This window comes from Heliangelus exortis, chromosome 5 (assembly GCF_036169615.1).
Source record: "Heliangelus exortis chromosome 5, bHelExo1.hap1, whole genome shotgun sequence".
NCBI lineage: Eukaryota > Metazoa > Chordata > Aves > Apodiformes > Trochilidae > Heliangelus > Heliangelus exortis.
In genome coordinates this window covers 8,160,908-8,166,907 of record NC_092426.1, presented here as the reverse complement: position 1 = coordinate 8,166,907, position 6,000 = coordinate 8,160,908, and positions in this window count along the sequence as shown.

Sequence of the window (6,000 nt, the reverse complement as noted above, 5' to 3'; positions counted from 1 at the left end):
TGATCCCTCTCTCATCAAAGGCCTGGAGACTGGAATCTCCCTGGTACTGCCACAGCCCATGGCACAGATCTGCATCAAAGCCTTCTCCATTTTGCCATTCTTACAGTGATGACTACAGGGACAGTATTGGGAGAGAAAACCTGCAGTCCCAGATGCCACCAGTGCTTATCAAAGCTGGAGAAGGTATTAAGCATTAAGGTTTAAAGAGGAGAATTCGGAATTTACTGGCTGTTAAAAATCCCCAGGCACTACTTCTTGCTTGCTCTGTAGGTGGCAGCACAAGGAAACCAACCAACTTCGTGAACTCGGTGCAAGGCAAGTACACAAGTCTGTCACTAACAGAGTCCGTGGAGGGAGTTATTTCACCTGAGACTTGAACCACTTTCAATTTTTAACAGCAATGAGTCAGGAAAGCAAGAAAAAAAGCCACAGCTGCAAACAAATAGTAAAAGTAACTGGCAAAGATAGAGAGATCCTATGTCACGTAGAGACAGCCTTTAGCTCATAAAAACCCCAATGGTTACCACATAGATGCAGATCAAGAGAAAAAAGCCAACTGAAGAGCTTTATTAAGAGTCTGTGTTCTTTTGGGCACAAACCTGACCTTTATTCTGTGTTGAAATAGCAAATAGAGATTCCTTGTCTCTATCCCCTAATGTTTTTGCAAAAGGGGCTGGTATGGCAAAATTTATGAAAACACAACATGTGCTGAAGCGCTTGGAATTTCCATCTGAAGATGTGGGTAGCTAATAGTTCCCAATCACCTCCTCTGTGTATCTGCCCTGCAATCATTTGGTTGCAGTGAGATAAATCTTGACTGTGCAATTTAAAACCAGAAACACACCCTCCTGTAGAAATACGGGGCTTTTGTTTTTCCTTCCACAGAACGCATTTGAGAGGGAGCCTGGAGGGACCTTCATCTCGTGAACTCTCAGGGCTGCTATTTCTGAGCACCGATTTCCTACTTGGGATGTAGATCTTGACCTCCATGCCCCCAGCCAACTGGTTTGCATAAACAAAAGAGCATCGCAAAGAAGTCAAAGCCGGATGTACCTACAGCAAATAAATCTCTTCCTCTCTGACAAACAGAGAATGAATTGACCTCTTGCACGTCATGTCTGGTTGTCTGACCAAAACTGTCAGTCAACTTTCCCTCTGGAAGGCTTGGATGAGACAAGGGATAAAAGGGACATAAAAGTGACATCAGTAAGACTAAAACAATGAATGACAGGATTTCCTCTGCCATCCCCATTGCTTGATTCCTACAAGTTTTCCAATCACGGATGGTCAGTCCCAGACAGTGCCTGTGTGCATTTGATTCATCCATGGAGAACTCATAAACCATTGCCTGTCGCTCCCTCCCTGTGTCCCAGCCCCATTTTTTGCATTCATTTTCTGGAAACAGTCCAGCTACCAAGTTCACCAGCGTGAACATTTGGGCTGGAGTGAATTTTAAATCAAACATCTGGGATCTCTGCAAACAGGAAATCCACCGCACTTCTGGGCTGGAATCACGCTTAGCTGAGAACTGGGTGCTTTCTACTCCGGGACTGTGAGATCCCTGGGAGATGCCCTGTAATCTGCACCTCCAATCAAGCCCTCTCAGTTCTCCTCAAGTTTCAGATGGTGAATCCTAGAAGCACAGCACCAGGAGTCATACCACGAATTACAGCAAGAATTATTATATTGTGAGTCATGGGAAGTTAATCTGTGAATACTGGACCGTGCTCCTGGGTAGTTTGGCCATGCCCAGACTAGGGGGGATGTGAACCCCAGGGGTTCTCTCCTTTCCAGCCTCATAGAGGAATCCTTCCCTGGTGGACTGTGGAGATGGATGGAGGAATTGTGCATAGCCAGCCCTTGTTGCAGCACAGATTTGAGGCTCAGGAGAGTTCTTGCCAGTCTCATGCTGATTTTGTGAGCAACGATGTGGCTGCATACATTGACTGGAAGATGTAGTGCTATTTATTTGCTCAGCTCTACTAACAGCGTGACATGTGACAAAATGTCACAGACAATTTCCTCCCTGTAGGATTTTTCAGCCTCAGACACAGTGAGCCATGTTTGCTGGCATACATCAGCTGGCCCTATTGGACCTGTACATGTGTAGCTAAGGCTCTGGCCCAGTAATCTGCCTAAGATAGATAGGATAGATAAAAGATATAGGATAGACAGAAGGATAGAAGGATAAAAGGATAGAAGGATAGGTAAGCAGGTAGGTTGGTAGGTAGGTAGATAGATCTATATTAATATCAATCACAAATCTTCCAGTATCATCTGCAGTTCGCAAGGTCAGTTTGCAGGGCAGCCCTTACTGAGAAGCATGGGCATGTGGGCCATGGAGTTGTGGTGTGAGATGTCAGAGTACAAATGCTGCCCTTTGGATACCAGCTGAGGCAGTGGGACTCTGTCCCAGCCTTCCAGTTACCTGTGAGATGTGAAAATACAGGATAACCTCCTCCACATGGACACACCACTGGATTAACCAGTCCCTGCCAAAGCCTCCTTCCAGACCACCCCTGGGAATGGGGAAACTGAGGCACCAGCTGCTACCACAGAGAAGACTGTGGTGACAGGGTCTGCTTGGGATCTGGCCCCATCCCTTTCATCCCAGGTTGGTACAAGAGATGCTGCAGAGATGTTGAGGGAGGGGGTTGGGCTCCTGGGTGTACTCTGAGCTCAGTTCTCACATCTGGGCTGACCTACTGCCTTGGTGAAAATCCAGGCTAATTTGAGCCCCGTTGGTTCATGTGGGAATGATGAATGGAATGCACATCTGTGTAATTTTTGTCCTTTTTTAAGCCCTGTCAAATTTCAGGCTTGTGAAGAAATGGCATGTCAGGCAGGAGAGCTCTGCACCATTGAGCAGAGAAAAGAGAGGACAGGCATGCTGCTGGGAGATGGTAAATCTTCTCAGTTTTTCAGTGCAGTCTGGAAACAGGCAATCTTAAAATCCACAAGTTAAATTGGAAACCCTTACCTGGAGCTCTGAGGCTCACATCTGAAATTCTCAGTCCCTACCTCTGAAGAGGATGTACCTTTCTCTGAAAAAAAGGGTTGTGTTCCAATGAAAGTTAATTCCTGATAGCCCCAGTTATGTTATTATACCTAGGAGGAATATAGCCCAGGCATCTCTTTCCACCCTTACCATTCTCCCTGTGCTTCAAGGGCTAATAGCTTTCCTTTGGAAACACAATGTGTAAAGCAAAAAAAAGCTGTAGTCCCTACAATGCCTGCTGGAAATTCAGAAAGGAGAAGGGTGCAGGTTGCTGTTGAGCTGGTTGCAAAGCATTCCCCCTTTTTGGATCTGTGAATGTGAGGCTGGGTCCTGTATGTGGGTTTACTGGGCTGTTGGCTAAGGAAGACCTATGGGCTACAATCACTTCCTTGGAAAGGTCCCAGGTGCATCCTTTGGACCCACTGGTCCCACCTGGTCCCACTCCTGCCCTCCAGCCCCTCTTTGGACTTGCCAAAACATGGTGCTGGAGATGGTGGGGGGAAGAGGAGGAAGAAGGGAAAAATATAAAGGAATGGCAAAGGATCCAGCCTAATTCCAGCTCAGCTACATCAGCAGCCTTCCATTTTTATGGATCTTGAAAATATGAATTCTTCCCATTTAAGGAAGTTTTTGGTGCAACACAGCAAGGCACAGGCTGGGCGAAAGAAAAATCTCCTTGTGCCTCCATTCAGTCGGCTCAGTGCTCCACGAAGACTTTCCCTGGCAGCTGTGAACACTGGATAAGGATTAGGAAAACTTCAGATGGTAGGGAAGTGTCTTGCTCATTTGTTTGTTGGTTTGGATGTTGTTTTAAGAGCAGTACAGTCTCTTGTTCTGCTGCTCCAGCAACCAACTCCCAGAGCCGGCCTCAGGTTTATTCTGTCAGAAAATCTTGGAGTGTTCACCCTCAGGCACCAGCTCTTTATCTGCACAACACGTCTGTGGGAAGGGAAGTTCAGTTAACCTAGAATGACTGAAAGGCAGTTTAAGGCTCCAGATCCCCAAAGGAGTTAGATAAAAATCAAAAGGACGTAAGGAACAGGGCTTTCCCAGGGGTGACACAGGTAGGATGCTTGGCTTTCCCTAGAGGATGTGCCAGTCCCCAGACCACCCACCATCCATGGACTGAAACAGACTGAAGAGAGCCCTGAGAAGAGCAGTGGGGTGGCAGGCAGGGGAGGCCATCCATTCCCCAGAGTATCTTCGGATGCAGCTCAGCTCATATTGTATCACACCGGGCTAGAAATCACATTTGCTTGCTGAGTTCTTAAGATAAAGCAGCCTATAGTATCTTGCTTATTTTCCATCCATCCATTCAGTCTCATACACTCAGCATTTACTATCATCAACTTTATTGTCTCTTCCAATTCAAACAGCCCAGCAGCACAGCCTTTATCTTCACCTCCTTATCTCCAGGCTTCCAGGCTCAGGGAACCCTCTGGAAAAAGTGAGATTTTTCTCAAAGAGAAACACAATTGCAGCCAGTTCACTTCAGATAGGCCCTAATACTCCTCATTCCTGTAGTGGGGAGGCAACCCCATTAGGAGACCATTTATTTGAAGTGGAATAATTCAACAGCTGGGAAAAAGCCCATTCTGCTGCTGAAAGTGTGGGAGACTCACATGATTCCAGCCAGCAGAAACCAGGGGAGCCATGTGGCCTGACAAAATGGACCTTTCTCTGCATTGCCTAGTGTTTATTCTGAGCAGTTTTCTGATAGGAGTTTTCCCAGATCAGATGTTCCCTTCCTGACAGCTCTACACACACCAGCAACCAGAATACAAGGGAACACCTCACTTTTTTTCCAGATGGAAGTAGACTCCAGGGCACGTGGGGCCAGAAAACATTTCTAGGAGATGCAGGTAAGAGGTACAGAAGCTCTTCTGGACTATTGCTGGTGGCAATGAGGGTTTGGAGAAGAATGGCAGGAACTATTGCACAGTCCATAGACAGAGTAAGACTTGCTGGACTTGATGCTCATGGTGCAGAGTTTGCGCTGCTCTACATGCTAGAAATTGTATCAAGCACTCTATCCACTTAATTCAGTTTCTTTAAAAAGTCAATAAAAAGTATTCAGAGAAGCTGAAAGAAGCCTTGACTTGAAAGAGGAAGTGTGGATTGAAACCCAAAATTCTTTCATTAAGCTAAATCCACATGTGAAGCATGATTTAAACCAAGAAATGTGTTGCCTAACTCAAATGCTTGCAGTGACTGTTACATTAACCTCTCTGGCACCAGAGAGAAGATCACATCCCACTAATACCAGCTCTAAACTACAAAATACATGCCAGTTGAAAAGTTAACACGCAACTGGCATTATCTCTTGTTTTCTATCCAGGCTGTGCCAAGATACTCTATCCTTACAAAGACTTGATCCAGCTTAATTTAGGGGGGAAAAAAAAAAAAAAAAAAGTTGATTCTCTGAGTCTGAATCCTAGTGCTTGGCAAGCTGCACCTTGGTGAGTACATTTCTCTAAGCAGGATACGTCTTGTTTGCTGGAAAAGCTTAAAAACCAACACCTCGGGGTGCATTATTGCAGGGACTTTTCATCACCAGGGAGCAGCTTCCTGAAGTCACCCGGTGAAAAAGGGTGCAGGAGCTTTTCTTCAGTTCTACCCTGGTGAAAGTGCCTTCTGCAGAAGCAAGATAATCTGTTCCCAGGGTAGACTTAGACTGCTCCCCTCTTGTTCTGTGGGCACATAGCATCATGAAGCACAGCTGAAATTCAGCCCGTATTGAGGTGAAGGGAAACGAGCCACCTGGTACCTTGATGGAGGGGAAACTTTGACTGAGTCTTATATTTGGAAAGTCTGGGATTAAGCTGAACTTGAAGGCTGAGTACATCCTCAAGGTCTAGAGTGCAATAGGACCTCTAGGATCAGATCCATCAGATCCCCCAGAAGCAGAGCTGCCGTAGTATGACACTGAGAGGTGCTATATAAATATGACATTTCCAGTGATTCACTCTTCCCACAGATTCTTGTCTGTGCCATGTTTCTAT